General features: G+C 50.2%; 1 protein-coding gene across 5 annotated transcripts in view; it reads left to right on the forward strand.

Annotated features, from left to right (window-relative positions):
* The window catches only part of LOC137355917 (pyruvate carboxylase, mitochondrial-like), a 1,077,083-nt gene that overhangs the window by 1,016,484 nt on the left and 40,383 nt on the right, over window positions 1–20,216 (forward strand). The gene's annotated exons all lie outside the window — the stretch shown is intronic.

A 20,216-nucleotide genomic window follows, 5' to 3' on the forward strand; every position in this document is an offset into this window, starting at 1 on the left:
AACCCTGATGATGTAGGCCTCTTCTGGCCCCACGATTCCCCCCTCCTGACAAGTCAAACCTGGGGGAGCCGCCGCTGCTCCCCTCTCCCGCTCAGGCCTGGGGAGTTATATTGAAAGAGGACCCTGGCCAGCTGTGGACCAAGTGTTCCTCTCGCCTACTCAAAAGGGCGGGTTGACATCGGGACACGGTAGGAAGACAGCCGGTTTGCGGGGTGGGAGTGGTTGAGTCTTTCCTCTGACTGTAACTGCCCCTTGCGCCCGGGGTTAAAATCAGAGTCACAGTGCGCTCCCAGCACACTGCAGCATCTTCCTGAGCAACGTCCTGAGCTCAAGCTGTTTGCATTCACTAGATCGCTGGCCTCTGATTAAGACACTGGGGGATTCAGGAGGAACTTCTTTACCCAGAGAGTGGCTGTTATAATATGGAACTTACTACTACAGGGAGAAGTTGAAGCGAATATCAAATACATTTAAGGGGAATCTGGATAGACACCTGGGGGGCGAAAGGAATCGAAGGATATGGTGATAGGATTAGATTAGGAGGGGATGGGAGGAGGTGAATGTGGTACAGCAACACCAGCATGGAGCAGTTGGACTGACTGGCGTCTTTCTGTTCGCTATGTTCTGTGTAATTATCTATGAGTCTGGGAATTTAGGGCCATTTTGTGATAAATTACAGTTTTATAATGTATTATGCGCCCTTTAAGCAGTTGGAGCTGGTTTTACATTGACTGTGACAATGAGACTTCCGGCCCATCAGTTTGGGCTCCTCCTGAACCCAGGTGAGATTTGTTGGGTCTTTTTCCTGGGGAAGTTGCTTTATTCCAGGAGTCTGGAGCAGTGCTTCCTTTCACTGTTTGTCACCCTGTCAGTGTGACTCGGGTCTGTTTTTTTTTTCAAAAGGGCAGCTAATAGAATCGGTCCAATCGCGATGACGGCAGTTCAATAAAGCTGCAAGAGTGAAGTCAGTCCGCACACAACGTTCCTGTGAATGATGAGAGTTTGAAATCGGCTCCTTTCCCCTGCCCTGTGTTACTGACCAGTTGGTCAACAACAACTTGCGTTTATATAGCACCTTTCACATAGTAAAACGTCCCAAGGTGCTTCACAGGAGCAATTATCAAATGGAATTTGACACTGAGTCACACAAGGAGATATTAGGGCAGGCGATCAAGCGGTTGGCCAAAGAGTTAGGCTCTAAGAGACCATCTGAAAGGAGGCAAGAGATGTGGAGAGGTTTAGGGAGGGAATTCCAGAACTCAGGGCCCAGGCTGCTGAAGGCGTGGCCGTGAATGGTGGAGCGATTAAAATCAGGGACGTGTAAGAAGCCAGAATTGGAGGAGCGCAGGGATCTCAGAGGGTTGAGGGTCTGGGGATTACAGAGATAGGGAGGGGACGAGGCCGTGGAGTGATTTGAACACAAGGGTGTGAATTTTGTAGTCCAGGGAGCCAATGTAGCTCAGTGAGCTCACAGGTAATGGGTAAACAGGACTTGGTGCGAGTTAGGACACAAGTTTTGAATGAGCTCAAGTTTATGGAGGGTTGAAGAGTAAGGACAGCCAGGGGAGCACTGGTGTAGTCAAACAGAGTGCTGGTCTGTGATGGACAGTTCACAAACATACTGTTGGTGGCTGGCTGGTCAGGGATGAATCAGATCCCGCATATATCTTGTGTTGGAGTAGGTTCTGCTGACAGAGCTGACCAGAGTGAGCTCTCTGAAGTGTGCATCTCTGAGTGCTAGTGTGTGATTTTCCAGCTTTGTATTGTTCCCACTGAATGTCCAGCAGAACGATCGGGGAATAAGGACAGAGATTGATGGGCTGTCCAGTCCATAGCAATAAAAAAAAACTTTATTCTGCAATTCAACTCGCTGAGGACTCAGAATTTCATTCACTGCAGGGCGGCAGTGAATGAAGTGATCTAACTGGTGACTGCTGCCCTGGCTGTCCATCTACAACACACACACACATACAGGTCAAGGAAGAGATGGTTAAGTCACCTGAGACACTTCCCGACATCTCCTGACACACAGCCACTCTGGCACACCCAGAAACATGTACAGCAGTCAGTCCAACAAGACAGGACATGAGGTAGGATCCATACCATTTTTACTCGTCTAGAAGGAACATGGGAATGCGGGCAGGCCATTCAGCCCCTGGGGACCATTCCGCCGTTCAGTCAGATCATAGGCTGATCTGTATCATATCTCCACATCCCTCGATACCCCTAACCAACAAAAACTATCGATCCCAGTCGTGGTATCTCCAATTTCCCCCCAGCATCCACAGGCTTTTGGCCTGGCTCTCATTTTAAGGTGATGCCCCCCTTGTTCTGGATTCCCCCATCAGAGGAAATAGTTTCTCTCTATCTACCCCATCAAACGCTGTTAACATTTTAAACATCTTTATCGGATTAGCCCAATCTTTTATACTCAAGCACAGACAAGCAAGAGGAATTGTTTGATGAGGAACAGTTGTTGAACCATTTATCCATCATTCATTGCCTAAAATAGCACCATTCAGACCGGGAATCAACGTTTCCCTGTCTCCAGTTATAGCATTGTTTCCCTGGGAGACATTATGACAATCACAGAATCCATTCTGCTTCTGTTTGTGACATTTATTAATATAAATGTTGGCTTTATTAATAGAGGCAGAGAGTACAAAATCAAGGAAGTCATGCCAAACCTTTTTAAAACACAGGTTAGGCTTCAACTGGAGTCTTGTGTCCAATTCTGGGCACCACACTTGAGGAAGGATGTCAAGGCCTTGGAGAGGGTGCGGAGGAGATTTACCAGAATGGGACCGGAGACGAGGGATTTCAGTTACGTGGGAAAACTGGAGAAGCTGGGATTGTTCTCCTGAGAGCAAAGAAGGTTAAGAGGAGAATTAATAGAGGTGTTTAAAAATCATGACGGGTTTTGATAGAACAGGGGAGTGAGACAAGTTGGATAGCTCTTTCAAAGATGGGCCAAATGGCCTCTTTCTGTGCTGTATGATTCTATGATTTTATGTTTTTTCTTATAGTGGCCAAGAATTTGTTGTCAGGGTAATGATAAAGTTAATGGCATTCGCTATTAATAATGCATAAGGTGAGGTTTAAACCTGGAAATCCAGAAGTTGCTGTCTGAGACGTGCTGTTTCGCTGTTAGCTTCACGAAAATGGCATCTCACTGTCTGCCTTGCCATTGATATGTATTGAATGATGTGACGTTGCTGTATTTGCACAGTAGATATGATCTAAACTCACCCCAGAAAGCAAAATTTTGTCATTTCAAGTCCAAGTGCACTTTCAACAATGGCTGGGATTCTATCCAAGTGATGGGAGTCTCGACCTCCAGCAAAAATGCTGGCGAGAACCCTGCATAGCCCCTACTATGAGCAGTGCCATCGCGGAGGTGGAGCAGCCCAGGAGCAGCGCTGGAGCCAGCCACGGGAGGGGTCTTGTGGGGGAGGGGGATGTAGGGAGGTTGGTAACAAGGGCAGGGGGTGGCTGTCAGAGCCACCCCCACCCCGGTTCACTATGTCAGGTTCCTCATTCAGGCACTGAGTGCCATTTAACATCACCAGCAAGCAACCCGCACAGCTTTTCTTGCTCTGCACCCCGTGCAGCAATAGGCCCACCCACCGCTGGGTTAATTGCGGTGGCGGTGGGATGAGGCCCTTAATTGGGCATTAATTGCCCACTTAAAGGCCTCAATTAGTTGCGAGGCGGGAAGGCCGTTCACAGGGTCTCCAGGTCTCCCCCCCCCCCCCCCCCCACCCACCACCATCCCACCCAATTCGATGCTGTCTCCGCTTCAAAACCCGCCACAGGGGAAATCATAAAATTCCTACCTTTGTGTCAGTTTTAGTTACTGCCAGTTCAACCTCTCTGACACTGAAAATGAACTGTTACTAGTGTGGAGTCTCATTCCTTCAACTTTTAATTGTTGTTGGAGATTTATTAAAACATTTTTTAAACTTTTCCTTTCTGTCTGTATTCTCTCTTGTTCTTTAGTCAGTTTTTCTTTCCTTTTTATTTCTCTTTCTGATTTGACTTTAATTCACCCACGCTAAGTTACACTTCCTCCTCAGTCCTTGGGCTGTTTAATTTCTCAATCCCTCAATCTGATTGTTTAAGGAGATACTCAGTCGTTTGCCCTGTTCACTCAGGTCCCAGACCCTCACTGCGATGTTATCAGCTTTCACACTTTCAGCAACTCACCATGCAAAAAAAAATCACAGGGATTTAACAGGAAAGGGCAAAGTCCAACTAATGGCTGGTGCTGTTCGTTGACCGGTTACAGGGATTTTGGGGGCGATTTATTTTTTTGGTGTGTAATGTTTTAGATGCGACGTGGGTTTAAAATGGAAGCCAGTCAGCCACCTGCTGTTAAGAATTCTTTTGTCTTTGTGGCAATGCCCAGATCAGTCTGATGGTAGCGCCAGAGTTTTGGGGGGAGGGAATGCTGGAATCCTGACAGCCGACTATTGTTACAAGTTAATTACATTTGCGATTCTCTCCTGATTTTGATGTGTCTATATGTGGCGAGCTTGTAATGTCCGCACAGAGCAAGCTGTCTATGTGAGCAGTGCCAAGCTCTTTGATATGCAAGTCAGGCATCAAAGCGTTGGTAATCAATCACACACTGGAAGTCTGCAGGTCACATTCCATCTGTCTGCGATTTACAGTTGATTTAAGAGCTTCTTTACCTGCCAAGTGTGAGAGGTCTGTGTTGATAGGGAGTGTCATGGCCAGGGCTGCTTGTAGTTGTGTAGGTGGTCCTATTCTGGGGTTCCCCAGATTTAACGGTTGGTGCCTACATTGTGGGGTTTAGCTGGGACTCAGTGGGACTTAAGACACAGTCACCTTATCGTCATCAAAGCTTCAGAGGGACTGTGGGATTGTGGAGGGGCTGTGGGACTGTGGAATGAGGAGGACTCCCTGGGAATGAGGAGGACTGCCTGGGATTGAGGAGATTGCTGTGAGTTGATCAGATGTCTGCTGATGCTCGCTTGATTCTGCTGGAAGTTGGAGGGAGGCGGTGGTGGGTGCGGGGGCACAGTCTGAATGGAGGTCCTGCTGTCGGGATATTGTTGCTGGCCCTGGGGATATGGTATTGTGACTGAGCTGTGGGCAGGAGCTCCCTCTGGGCACTCTGTGGCAACTGGGGTGAATGAATCACCCGTTCTAAATCCTCAAACCCAGGCAGGCATTTCCCACCCCCCCCCCCCCCCCCCCACACACACCCCCATCTGTGCGACGTTCAGTCTTCAATATCCAGTGCCCTCCAGGTACTGCCTTCTCAGTTTTAATTGACATTCTGCACCTTGTTTAATGCACCAGTCAGCACTTTGGAACAGATCCATCACATGACCAAACTCTCCTAATCCCGTCATTCAACAAACTCATTTCATCAGCTGTCAGCTTTACGTCAGGCTAAGTTGAAGCGCTGAATGTCTGAATATTCAGCTGAGCCAGTGCACACTGAGGAGGCAAGTACCCTTCTGCCCCCAGCCCCTCCTCATCAAATGAGACTCTGCTGCCCACTGACGTGCATCCCCAGTCCTGGTTATCCCCAGATTCATTTCCTTGTTTCTGGACCCTCCGAATTGGAGAGGAGGAGGCAGGCGTGACTCCACAGAACGACCTAAGTTAAGATCTCTGAAGCTGAGCTCATTCAAAAGTCTGCTGCCCCGTCTCCTAACTCACACCCCATTAACCCATCACCACATTGCCCGCTGACCTACATTGATCTACAGTCCGGCAACACCTGGATTTTAAAATTCTCATCCTTGTTTTCAAATCCCTCCACAGCCTCTCCCCTCCCTATGTCTGTAACCTCCTCCAGCCCCGCAACCCTCTGAGATCCCTGTGCTCCTCAAATTCAGACCTCTTGTGCATCTGCAGTTTCCAACACTCTACCATTGGAGGCTGTGCCTTCAGCTGCCTAGACACTAAACTCTGGAATTCCCTCTCTAAACCTCTCTACCCTTCGCTCCTTCTTTAAGATAATCCTTAAAATCTACCTCTTTGATCAAGCTTTTGGTCATCTGACCTAAAATTCCCTTCAATGACTCGGGGTCAAATTTTGTTTCATTAGGCGCCTGTGAAGAGCCTTCTTTTCTGCTCGATAGACCCCTTCCCAGACGCGAAGTGATTGCTCCCCTGTCTCTTTCCTATCCCTTTCCCAGTTTGCCCTTTGTGGTTTTACTATAAACCATAGCCTGGAGATGACATGTCCTGTGGCTTCTTTTGATGAGGGAGTGGGTCATTGGTGAGACTTGGGGGGCGGGGGGAGGAGCCGAGTGCTTCATATTTAAATCACTGAGCATTCTGGCTGACTGTGACATTCAGAGTGTGAACCGACTGAGCTGAGACGAGGGGTCCCACAATCTTTCGCACCAGTTATGAAGCAACAAAGACTGTCAGCTCATGGACAGAACTCATCACACAAGCTTCAGATGACATCCAATTAATTCTTTCCGATGGCTTTTCTATCCGGCACCAATTGATGTGTCGATATCCACAGTCTTGACAATTTGTATTGCTCCTCCTGTCAATTTTTTCTGATCTGCGTTATACATAGAAAAAGGGTTCGATAAACACAGGGTAAGACAATATTGTTGCTGCTGATGGACTCTGTCATTCGGGATAGAGTGACTGAACACAAGGACAATATGAGCTGGTCAGAGAATTAGAGGGAATCTTTTGACTTACAGAATCCTAGAATCATACAGCACTGATGGAGGCCATTCAGCCCATGAAAAAGCTAGCCAGTTAGTCCCACTTCGCCACCCACCCTCCAGGATTTCCCCCATAGACCTGCAAAATTTCCAGCTTCAAGTATTTATCCAATGACCTTTTGAAAGGTATGACTGAATCTTCTTCCACCGCTCTTTCAGGCAGCCCATTCTAGATCATTGGTTGGGAGATAGGAGACAGAGAGTGTAGATTGGTGATTGGTGGGGTGTGACAACTGGGGTTTCCCCAGGGAACTGTTCCGGGGCCTCCAAACCTTGACCACATTTCTATATATAATTTTACACATTGGGCGTCCAAAATCCAGCACCCTCAGGACCGAGGCCGTGCCGAGTTTTGGATTTTCCCGGATTTCCCGATGCCACAATTGTTGCTCCTGTTTGCTATCCTGGAAGTAATTCCTGGCAGGTTGGAGGCATGAGCTAGGCAATCATTGCACATTCTTATGGGCCTTGGACATCTTCCATCTAATTACACAGTCATAAGCCAGAGCAAGCCCACTCTGGTAGCTTCCAGAAGTGTGGGAGAGATCAATCCTTGCCTCTGGTGACAGACTACAAAATGCCCAGTTTGCAGACAATTCCGGTTTTCGGATTGCCAGATTTTGGACTTCCAATCTATATTTATTGATGACTAGGATGAAGGAATAGAGAGTTGTCTATCATAGTTTGCAGGCTGGAGCAGGAAATTGCAAAGGGATGCTGATAGATTAAGTGAGTGGGCAAAACTATGGCAGATGGAGTTTATTATGACAAAGTGTGAGGTCATACACCTTGGACCCAAGAAAGATAAATGGTGAGTAACTAAGGACTGGACAGGAGCAAACAGAGTTGGGAGTCAAGTACACAAATCATTGAAAGTCAGTAGACAAGTACAAAAAGCAATCAAAAAGGCTAATGAAAGCTAAACACTCACCATTTTATTGCAAATCCAGGCTCCTATGTTCACATTTATAATGGGAACTCCCTATGTAAACATGTCACACTGAAATCACATGCTGTTCCCACTGAAGGTGCTGCAGCACCACCACTGGTGAGAGGGTGAAATTTCAGCATGACAAGCTTACATAGGGAGTTTCCATTCAGGACAGAGTGAATGATTCTAAAATGGTATTGAATTACATCTGTATGCCCTGGTCCAACTATTCCCCCACTCTCTAATCCCGCTTCCACTAGTCTCCAATCCCTGTTTGGAAGGCCACGGGAGATCAGCTAGTGTATATAAAAACCATAAAAGTAAGACTAAGGAAGAGGATGCTCAAGGTGACAGAGATTCCTCCTGGTGATTTGATTTTTAAAACATCGGTTCTGAGGTGAGACATATTTTTTTTAAATTAACACCTGCCAAGAAAGAACTTACATTTATATAGCACCTTTCACAACCTCTGGGCGTCCCAAAACACTTCACAGTCAATGAGGTTGTAATGTGACACTTGATTTTGTGTGGAGCAAGGTCCCACAAGCAGAGAGATGTATAGCCAGGCCTTGGAGAAAGTGCAGAGGAGATTTACCAGAATGGTACCAGAAATGAGGAACTTCATTTACGTGAAGAGATTGGAGAAGCTGGAGAACAGAGAAGATTAAGAGAAGATCAGGAACAATTTTGATAGAGTAAATATGTAGAAACTTTACCACTGGTTGGTAACCAAAGGACACAGATTTGCAGTGATTGGCAAAAAAACCAGAGGGGCGATCAAGAATCATTTTCTACGCAGCAAATTGTTGTGATCTGGAATGTGCCTCCTCAAAGGGTATTTCAGGGCTATGGGGAAAGAACAGGGGAAGCAGGACTAATTGGGTAGCTCTTTCATGCAGCTCCAATGGGCCGAATGACCTCCTTCTGTTCTGTATCAGTCTCTGAATCAATGATTTTGGCTGTTGGTTGAGCGATAAATATTGGCCCAGGATGCCGGGGAGAACCCGCCTGCTTTTCTTCCGATAGCAGCCCCGGGATCTTCTGCGTCCACCAGAGAGGGCAGATGGGGCTTCACCCGACAGTGCAGGGCTCCCTCGGTACGCCGAGTGTCTGCCTGGACTATGGGGCCTGAACCCATGACGCTCTGATGGAGGGTGGGATTTGAATGGGTGGCTCGTTTTCCGGCCCAGCGCAGACACGATGGGCCAAGTGGCCTCCTGGGTTGTAAATTTTCTCTTGTTCCTATGTTAACCCATTCAGTGAAGCTGAATGATGGCAGCGGAGGGCGTCAGCCCCGTCCTGGTGAGGAGTTAAATCTGTGTTGTTGCTGTTTGCTGACACTTTTACTGGATTCTAACTGGATACATACAGGGTAAGCTACCTCTCATCAGTCAAGCTGCTGTGTGTGTGGTGGTTTTTTATTGAAAAGGGCATTTAGGCTGAGTGTTTGTGTGCAGATGAAAGGAAACGCCCACCCCGCCCCCCCCCCACCCCCCCCCCTCCCCCCCCCACCGCCTTTTCTATCCATCTGACTGGATCAATTATATCAATCCTTCAGTGCAGGATGTCAGGCCGCCTCTGCAATCTGTGTTTAATCAGATTTAGTCTTGCACATACACATTTTATAGATTTGCAGTCGGCTTGTGTTCAATGTTAGATTTTAACGTGCACTCATCAAACTGAGTAATTAATCAATGTGTGGAATAAGTTCCAGATGGAAGGAGAAGCTCTGGAATCATTTCAGAAGCTGCACTCGGGGTGGGGTGGGTGGATTGTAGGGTCTCTCCGAATGGATGGACAAAGTTGGGGCCTCCGCTCGTGCTCGGGCATCTTGCTTTCAAACCCTACATGGCCTCGCTGCTCCCAATCTCTGCAACCCCCTCCAGCCATCCGCGATCTCTGCGCTCCTCCAATTCCGGCCCTAAGCTCTGGAATTCTCCCCCCCCCGAGCCTCGCTGCCCCTCTCTCTCTCCTCCTCCTTTAAAATGCTCCTTAAAATCTGCCTCTTTGACCAAGCTTTTGGTCACCTGTCTCTAATATCCTGATGTGGCTCAGTGTCGGATTTTGTTTGATTACGCCCCTGTGAAGTGCATTGAGACATTTTATTATATTAAAGGCGCTATATAAATACAGGTTTTATGTGTGTGAGAGAGACTGGGTTGTGGATGCCTGAAGAAAACCTGGTGATCCCAGGAGTCTTGATACTTGCAGGGCAGGCTGGGAGTCTGTTAATATTTGCAGCAATTCTATTTTACCCAAGTCAACCGTGTTGCTTCCAATAAACACATTTGCCTGTTGTGTTGTGGGGCCTTGCCAGTGATTAATGATTTCTTTATGATAGCTGCTAATCTCTGCAATTCCCTCTCGAAACCTTCTTATGTGCCTTGGTCTCAATTTCTGTTTGATAACGTTCCAGTGAAGTGCCTTGGAATGATTGACTATGTTAAAAGTGCTTTGGGGGGAATTTTATGCTCCCTCCCCCCCACCCCACCGGATCCAGCGGAGGATTGAAGGCTGGGAGTGCATACATTTGAGTGGGATAGTGGTGGTGGGGGAGGGGGGTGCGGAGTGGTGGTCCATGATAAGGCCGCTGAATGCCCTGCCATCAATTGAGGCCCTTAACTGGGCAATTAATCCCCAATTAAGGGCCTCTTCCTGCCGCAGATGCAGTTAGCCGTGCAGCGGGCGAGCCAGTCGCCACACGGGAAGCACGGCATGAAAAGCTGTGTTGGGGGGGTCCTGCGTTAAAAGGCAATTAGGACCTCGCATCGGGAAGAGGGGGGGGGTCCACCGACAGGCAACCCCCCCGCCCCCCCTGCCCTTGCTACTGACCCCCCTACACCCTTCTCCCCATCCCCCCCCCCGACCCCCCACCCTGCGAGACCCCTCCCACCCTGACCTACCTGTGGCCTGGGTCCAGCGCCGGTCCTGGGCCTCCAGTAGATGCTCCTCCAGCAGCAGCCACCATCTCTGCTCAATCAGAGGCCGGCAGCTCTCCGAGGGCAGGACTTCCGGTGACGGGATCCTTCATCCTGTGGAAGGCCCACAGCTGTCCACTGAAGTGCCTGGCTGGCAGTAGACTGGGCAGGCTTTCCGGAGAAGGGGTGATGCGAGGATCTTGACATTGGCTTTTCTGGACATCGAGACCCCTTCTCGAGCATAAAATCCCAGCCTATATAAATGCAAGTTGTTGTTGTTGCCTCACAAATTTCCTGTCTGGTCTCCTTCAACACCCTGAGGTCTGTATCATCTGGGCCATGGAGAATTGTTGATCTCAAATCCTCTAAGCGATCAATACCTCAGTCGCTCACTTCCCAATCTTCTTGAATCCTGGGTGTGATCCCGATGGATCAGCAATTTTAATCCTGATCAAGAGCTCAGCCACAGACCAGCAGTGTAGAGAGTCGCCAATTCTGGCCAGACCCGAGGTTTCATCAAGTGACCGCCTCGCTGCAACCTCCCCGCCCCTCATATTGCCGCCATCGGTCACACAACGTGACCAAACTCGCGGTGCCCCTCTTCCCCACAGCCAGCTGGAAAGCGCCTCAGTCTCCTCACTACCTGATTGTCTGGCAATCAGAAAATCATCGAAACAGCGTTTTCCTTTCTTAACGCCAACATTTGTATCATTAAATAGACCCATGAGATTGTGAGAGCAGTGTCCTGGAGATGAATCCTCAATTCATGGAATCTCCAGGCCAATCCTGGAGGGTTGGTAACCTGAGCAATGTCCTAAGTCTGTGATGAGGGAGCTGAACTTGACCATATTAAGATCGAGGTGTTAGAGTAGTTCTTGGATTAGGGATCGGCCAGAGTTCATGTCCTCCAGGTGTGTCCGACTCCATCACTGTCACCTCGACAGAGGTTTGGCAGAAACCCCCTTTACACCCATGAATGCCTTCAGGAGTAAATGAATATTAATGTCGTGCCGAAATTGGATAACAAATCCTCATCAATTGCATTGGCACATATTTTGGGAAAGTAATTAATTTTAGATTTATCTGTTACTAATGCTGCACTTCTTCAAAAGCTTCATCGCAGCTTCCAGGAGTTGCACCCAATCTGCATGAATAAGCAAAGAAAATATATTCTACATATAACATCTTCCAAAGGCTCCCTCCCATTTAATAGATACTGGACCCATACTCCCTTCCAAACGGTAGTTCTTCTTCCTGTAACTCCCTCCCAGACAAGTGTTCCTCTCCCTGAAACTCTCTCCCAGACGGGAGTTCCTCTCCCTGTAACTCTCTCCCAGACGGGAGTTCCTCTCCCTGTAACTCCCTCCGAAACAGGAGTTCCTCTCCCTGTAACTCTCTCCCAGATGGGAGTTCCTCTCCCTGTAACCCCCTCCCAGACGGGAGTTCCTCTCCCTGTAACTCTCTCCCAAACGGGAGTTCCTCTCCCTGTAACTCTCTCCCAGACGGGAGTTCCTCTCCCTGTAACTCTCTCCCAGACGGGAGTTCCTCTCCCTGTAACTCCCTCCGAAACAGGAGTTCCTCTCCCTGTAACTCTCTCCCAGATGGGAGTTCCTCTCCCTGTAACCCCCTCCCAGACGGGAGTTCCTCTCCCTGTAACTCCCTCCCAGACGGGAGTTCCTCTCCCTGTAACTCCCTCCCAATCGGGAGTTCCTCTCCCTGTAACTCCCTCCCAAATGGGAGTTCCTCTCCCAGTAACTCTCTCCCAAACGGGTGTTCCTCTCCCTGTAACTCTCTCCCAAACGGGAGTTCCTCTCCCTGTAACTCCCTCCCAGACGGTATTTCCTCTCCCTGTAACTCCCTCCCAGACGGAGGTTCCTCTCCCTGTAACTCCCTCCCAGACGGGAGTCCCTCTCCCTGTAACTCCCTCCCAGACGGGGGTCCCTCTCCCTGTAACCCCCTCCCAGACGGGAGTCCCTCTCCCTGCAACTCCCTCCCAGACGGGAGTTCCTCTCCCTGTAACTCCCTCCCAGACGGAGGTTCCTCTCCCTGTAACTCCCTCCCAGACGGAGGTTCCTCTCCCTGTAACTCCCTCCCAGACGGGAGTCCCTCTCCCTGTAACTCTCTCCCAGACGGGAGTTCCTCTCCCTGTAACTCTCTGCCAGACGGAGGTTCCTCTCCCTGTAACTCTCTCCCAGACGGGAGTCCCTCTCCCTGTAACTCCCTCCCAGACGGGAGTTCCTCTCCCTGTAACTCTCTCCCAGACGGGAGTTCCTCTCCCTGTAACTCCCTCCCAGACGGGAGTTCCTCTCCCTGTAACTCCCTCCCAGACGGGAGTTCCTCTCCCTGTAACTCTCTCCCAGACGGGAGTTCCTCTCCCTGTAACTCTCTCCCAGACGGGAGTTCCTCTCCCTGTAACTCTCTCCCAGACGGGAGTTCCTCTCCCTGTAACTCCCTCCCAGACGGGAGTTCCTCTCCCTGTATATCCCTCCCAGACGGGAGTTCCTCTCCCTCTAACTCCCTCCCAGATGGGAGTTCCTCTCCCTGTAACTCCCTCCCAAACGGGAGTTCCTCTCCCTGTAACTCCCTCCCAGACGGGAGTTCCTCTCCCTGTAACTACCTCCCAGACGGAGGTTCCTCTCCTTGTAACTCTCTCCCAGACGGGAGTTCCTCTCCCTGTAACTCTCTCCCAGACGGGAGTTCCTCTCCCTGTAACTCTCTCCCAGATGGGAGTTCCTCTCCCTGTGACTCCCTCCCAGACGGGAGTTCCTCTCCCTGTAACTCTCTCCCAGACGGGAGTTCCTCTCCGTGTAACTCCCTCCCAGACGGGAGTTCCTCTCCCTGTAACTCTCTCCCAAACGGGAGTTCCTCTCCCTGTAACTCTCTCCCAGATGGGAGTTCCTCTCCCTGTGACTCCCTCCCAGACGGGAGTTCCTCTCCCTGTAACTCTCTCCCAGACGGGAGTTCCTCTCCCTGTAACTCTCTCCCAGATGGGAGTTCCTCTCCCTGTAACTCTCCCAAATGGGTTTTACTTTCCCTGTAACTTTCTCTCAGGTGTTATTCTCCCTGTAACTCTTTCCCAGTCGGGAGTTACTCTCCCTCTAACCCCCCTCCCTGTTGGGTGTTACTCTCCCTGTAACTCTCTCCCTGTCAGATGTTACTGTCCCTGTAATCCCCTCCCCGTCGGGTGTTACTCTCCCTGTAACTCTCTCCCAGACGGGAGTTCCTCTCCCTGTAACTCTCTCCCAGACGGAGGTTCCTCTCCCTGTAACTCTCTCCCAGACGGGAGTCCCTCTCCCTGTAACTCCCTCCCAGACGGGAGTTCCTCTCCCTGTAACTCTCTCCCAGACGGGAGTTCCTCTCCCTGTAACTCCCTCCCAGACGGGAGTTCCTCTCCCTGTAACTCCCTCCCAGACGGGAGTTCCTCTCCCTGTAACTCTCTCCCAGACGGGAGTTCCTCTCCCTGTAACTCTCTCCCAGACGGGAGTTCCTCTCCCTGTAACTCCCTCCCAGACGGGAGTTCCTCTCCCTGTAACTCTCTCCCAGACGGGAGTTCCTCTCCCTGTAACTCCCTCCCAGACGGGAGTTCCTCTCCCTGTAACTCCCTCCCAGACGGGAGTTCCTCTCCCTGTAACTCCCTCCCAGACGGGAGTTCCTCTCCCTGTAACCCCCTCCCAGACGGGAGTTCCTCTCCCTGTAACTCCCTCCCAGACGGGAGTCCCTCTCCATGTTACTCCCTCCCAGACGGGAGTTCCTCTCCCTGTAACTCTCTCCCAGACGGAGGTTCCTCTCCCTGTAACTCCCTCCCAAACGGGAGTCCCTCTCCCTGTAACACTCTCCCAGATGGGAGTTCCTCTCCCTGTAACTCCCTCCCAGACGGGAGTTCCTCTCCCTGTAACTCCCTCCCAGACGGGAGTTCCTCTCCCTGTAACTCCCTCCCAGACGGAGCTTCCTCTCCCTGTAACTCTCTCCCAGACGGGAGTTCCTCTCCCTGTAACTCCCTCCCAGACGGAGGTTCCTCTCCCTGTAACTCCCTCCCAGACGGGAGTCCCTCTCCCTGTAACTCCCTCCCAGACGGGGGTCCCTCTCCCTGTAACCCCCTCCCAGATGGCAGTTCCTCTCCCTGTAACTCCCTCCCAGATGGAGGTTCCTCTCCCTGTAACTCCCTCCCAGACGGGAGTCCCTCTCCCTGTAACTCTCTCCCAGATGGGAGTCCCTCTCCCTACAACTCCCTCCCAGACGGGAGTTCCTCTCCCTGTAACTCCCGCCCAGACGGAGGTTCCTCTCCCTGTAACTCCCTCCCAGATGGAGGTTCCTCTCCCTGTAACTCCCTCCCAGACGGGAGTTCCTCTCCCTGTAACTCTCTGCCAGACGGAGGTTCCTCTCCCTGTAACTCTCTGCCAGACGGAGGTTCCTCTCCCTGTAACTCTCTCCCAGACGGGAGTCCCTCTCCCTGTAACTCCCTCCCAGACGGGAGTTCCTCTCCCTGTAACTCTCTCCCAGACGGAGGTTCCTCTCCCTGTAACTCTCTCCCAGACGGGAGTCCCTCTCCCTGTAACTCCCTCCCAGACGGGAGTTCCTCTCCCTGTAACTCTCTCCCAGACGGGAGTTCCTCTCCCTGTAACTCTCTCCCAGACGGGAGTTCCTCTCCCTGTAACTCTCTCCCAGATGGGAGTCCCTCTCCCTGTAACTCCCTCCCAGACGGGAGTTCCTCTCCCTGTAACTCTCTCCCAGACGGGAGTTCCTCTCCCTGTAACTCTCTCCCAGACGGGAGTTCCTCTCCCTGTAACTCCCTCCCAGGCGGGAGTTCCTCTCCCTGTAACTCTCTCCCAGATGGGAGTCCCTCTCCCTGTAACTCCCTCCCAGACGGGAGTTCCTCTCCCTGTAACTCTCTCCCAGACGGGAGTTCCTCTCCCTGTAACTCCCTCCCAGGCGGGAGTTCCTCTCCCTGTAACTCCCTCCCAGACGGGAGTTCCTCTCCCTGTAACTCCCTCCCAGACGGGAGTTCCTCTCCCTGTAACTCTCTCCCAGACGGGAGTTCCTCTCCCTGTAACTCCCTCCCAGACGGGAGTTCCTCTCCCTGTAACTCCCTCCCAGACGGGAGTTCCTCTCCCTGTAACTCTCTCCCAGACGGGAGTTCCTCTCCCTGTAACTCCCTCCCAGACGGGAGTTCCTCTCCCTGTAACTCTCTCCCAGACGGAGGTTCCTCTCCCTGTAACTCCCTCCCAAACGGGAGTCCCTCTCCCTGTAACACTCTCCCAGATGGGAGTTCCTCTCCGTGTAACTCCCTCCCAGACGGGAGTTCCTCTCCCTGTAACTACCTCCCAGACGGAGGTTCCTCTCCCTGTAACTCTCTCCCAGACGGGAGTTCCTCTCCCTGTAACTCCCTCCCAGACGGGAGTTCCTCTCCCTGTAACTCTCTCCCAGACGGGAGTTCCTCTCCCTGTAACTCTCTCCCAGACGGGAGTTCCTCTCCCTGTAACTCTCTCCCAGATGGGAGTTCCTCTCCCTGTGACTCCCTCCCAGACGGGAGTTCCTCTCCCTGTAACTCTCTCCCAGACGGGAGTTCCTCTCCGTGTAACTCCCTCCCAGACGGGAGTTCCTCTCCCTGTAACTCTCTCCCAAACGGGAGTTCCTCTCCCTGTAACTCTCTCCCAGATGGGAGTTCCTCTCCCTGTTACTCCCTCCCAGACGGGAGTTCCTCTCCCTGTAACTCTCTCCCAGACGGGAGTTCCTCTCCCTGTAACTCTCTCCCAGATGGGAGTTCCTCTCCCTGTAACTCTCCCAAATGGGTTTTACTTTCCCTGTAACTTTCTCTCAGGTGTTATTCTCCCTGTAACTCTTTCCCAGTCGGGAGTTACTCTCCCTCTAACCCCCCTCCCTGTTGGGTGTTACTCTCCCTGTAACTCTCTCCCTGTCAGATGTTACTGTCCCTGTAATCCCCTCCCCGTCGGGTGTTACTCTCCCTGTAACTCTCTCCCAGTCGGGAGTTACAGTGTCAGATGGATGATAAACCCTCCTGACCGGGTAATAGGACAGTTACCCGAGCTCACTGTCTCAGTTTGCATTTCTCTAAGATGCCGAGTCTGCTCCCCATTACCTATTCTGTGTGTGACTCACTCCAATTATTCAATTGATTTTACATATTTTAAAGTTTATTCTCAAAATCAATCATTTAACCAACAAAGCAAATGGAAGATGATGGAAAGGACCAGGAGCCACAAACTGCCACATGCACATATTTGTACGCACACTGGTAAATATACACGTGTATACATACACCGATCCGCATATGTATACCTACATGCACACTCACACCACAGAAGCCAAAACTCTATTCTCCAGCAGATTAATTTAATTTAACTCGAGCTATTATCGCAGCCTGTTGCCTCTCTGATTGAAAATAGAGATGCCTATTTGGAGAAGATAATTCGGAGAATTTACACCAAATTAAACCCACATAACACCCAGTGTGACTGTCAGACATGGCGATATCAGGAGGACCTTCACACACACACAGATCGACAGTGATCGAGGTGGTGGTCGGGGGGGGAGGTAACTGAAACCCCAGGATCATTGGTTGCTGCAGTGGGTTTCTCTGGATGGATGGATTAAGGAGGGCTGGTCCTCCGTAATTACCTTGCTCACTGCTGGTGTAAACCTGCGCATGTAATCCAGCAGTGGAAAGCCTTGTTCATCACTATAGTGACTACACGTGGAGTGTTTGCATTTTCTCCTTTTTCTCCCTTTCCCGAAGGGAAAAGCAATCCACTTATTCCACATTCATTCTGACTATTAATATGCACCTTTAACAACATTATAAAGCCACCTCAGCAGCCCCAAATCCATTAAGAGCTGATTAACTATTGGCATAGATTCAATTTGGGTGGAAAATAATTTAATCAGATCCATTAAGGTTTAATTCTAAATGAGGCACATTTATGGATGTGAAGGTTTAGTGGCATTTAAACCTGTGAGGAGTTAATCTTCTCAATGCAATTGGTAGTCTTTGCGTGAAAGAGAAGGCCTTTAGGAATAAGATTAATCCCGACTTGGCCAAGGCAGCTCCTGCTTCCTAAAGGCCGGCTCTGTGCTACACACTGTGTGAATCCAATCTGCGAGGATTCACTGAGGACGGAATAGTACTTTTGTAATCCGCAAACACTCTTTGTTATCTGTGGGGCTGCGGACTGGTGAACTCAGCTTCAAAGCTCCACGCTGAACAGCTTCCCCAGTAATGATTTTACCTTGCTGGTCAGTAATTCCCCCAACCGACCCTTCCCTCTATCGATTGACGCCCCCCCCCCCCCCTCCCCCTTTCTCTGTTGCACTTTGTTGTAAACCAGGCTCGAAGGTCTCTGTGGTTCTTGGCCACGGATCCTAGAAACGTGAGGCCTGTGGGGGCAATGCCATGTCACATTTTCCAGGATTGCACCTTTCCAATTCTCAACCAAGCCATCCCGCTGATGTCAGGAGGAAGGGTAAACCTTACTCATAATTTCCTCCTGAAATCAGTAGGCTTCGCAACATCGAATGTCAGATGTCAAAGATATATCAAATATGCAGTAAAACAGACAGTTAAGCAGTGCTTACAACCAAACCTTGCAACTTTAGTCGAAGTATTCAAACACAGTTACAGTTTTTTAAATCCTAAGTCTTTGTTCCAACACCCAGTTTTTTAATGCCTTTTCCTACCTCCCTTCTACATGACAGTCCACACCTTCCTGCATTGCCAAATACAATTCCATATTAATGTCAATTTTTATGAGCCCCTTGGTCTTTCTCAATAACTTCAGTTTTAACAAGTTATTTTTTTCCATAGACCAGTGCAGCCTCCGTCCCCCCACCCCACCCTCTGCTACTTATACACAGGTTCGCTCTGGTTAATAGGAGGCCATTCAGCCCCTCAAGCCTATTCTGCCATTCAGTTAAGACAATGGCTGTTCTGTATTTTAACTCCATCTACCCACCTTATTAATCTAATCCTGTCTAATTATAAATCTGTACCATTCCATTCCAATGTTCTGCTTTCTAGAAAGGGGGTTCTGCAAAGAGCAGGGGTGGGTGGGACTAACTGGACAGCTCTTCCAAAGAGCTGGCACAGCCATCATGAATGGCCTCCGTTTGTGCTGTAGCATTCTATGACTTATTCACAGATGTTTCCTTCTCAGATCTAACTTACCAACTGATTAAAGTTCTCTTTCAAGTCCATCTTAATTCAGCAGTCACTAATTCAGTGATTGCTGCATCGAAGTTGACTTGTACTTCCACAGAGCAGGTGAAAGCTGAAGGTTACAATTTCGGCAGTATGAGGGAAATCCACTGCACTACAATAGTAACAGACCTCAGGACAGTCGAACTAACCCTTTCCTTACAAAACCACTCAGGTTTTGGATGGCTTAGGGCAGACAGAGTACGGAGCACTATGTAACTTCCCTGAATTCAGACCATAAAGTCACGACAGTAAGCTGCTCAGAAGAGAGGCAAAGGAGAGTTTACAATCGAGTGCAAGCTGCTACTACTTACCAAGGTGAAGAGTCCATTGTGAGGGTAATGAATGTATGAGCGTTGAAAATCTGACAACTTGCATTTATATAGCACCTTTAACGTAGTAAACCGTCCCAAGGTGCTTCGAACAAAAGTTGACACCGAGCCACATAAAGAGATATTAGGACAGATGAGAAAACCCTTGGTCAACGAGGTAGGTTTTAAGGAGCGTCTTAGAGGAGGAGAGAGAGAGAGACGGAGAGGTTTAGAGAGGGAATTCCAGAGCTTGGGGCCCGGGCAACTGAAGGCACAGCCGCCAATGGTGGAGAGATTAAAATCGGGATGCTCAAGAGGCCAGAATTGGAGGAGTGCAGGATCTCGGAGGGTTGTGGGGCTGGAGGAGGTTACAGAGAAAGGGAGGTGGTGAGGCCATGGAGGGACATGAACACAAGGATGAGCATTTTAAAATTGAGGTGTTGCCAGACCAGGAGCCAGTGTGGGTTAGTGAGCAAAAGGGGGTGATGAGTGAGCAGGACTTGGTGCGAATCAGGAAACAGGCAACAGAGTTTTGGATCTCAGCGACAGAGACCAAGATGGAGAAACAGGCTTTGCACTGGGAACTGGTGTAGCATGTCTAGATCCAAGGCCCAAGGCTTCACCTCCGTAGGACCAGCCCATCGATCATCCTGGTCAAGCAGTGGTGCCTTCTCAAAATTGGTTGCCGAAGCAGCCGACACATGAGTCTTTGCGGGAGGGCGATGGGGATGTGATCAGCTGGTGGGGAAGTGAAGGGGAGGGCAGGGAGGTGAACAGGGAGAGTGGTGGGTGAATGGGGAACGGGTTTGCAAGCTGGTATTGCTGTGGAACCGGGAGGAGTAGTCAGTAAAAGAGAAAGTTACCCGTCCGTTATGGATCAGGTCACCGTACGCCAGGAAAAGCTGCAAGGCATGTGATGTGCCCGTTGTTTGCACAGTTTGACACTGGGGTCTTCCGGCAGACATTGGGCCCCTGATTAACATATTTAAGGTTGGCCTAATGCCTGTTTGTAGGCAGGCGATCGGCTGTGGGGGAAGGGGGGAGGTGGGGCTCGTACCCCGGAAATTGATCTCCAGAAGTATGTTGCATATGTGACAAAGACAGATCTCTCCCATCAAG

Source organism: Heterodontus francisci, chromosome 44 (assembly GCF_036365525.1).
Source record: "Heterodontus francisci isolate sHetFra1 chromosome 44, sHetFra1.hap1, whole genome shotgun sequence".
Lineage (NCBI taxonomy): Eukaryota > Metazoa > Chordata > Chondrichthyes > Heterodontiformes > Heterodontidae > Heterodontus > Heterodontus francisci.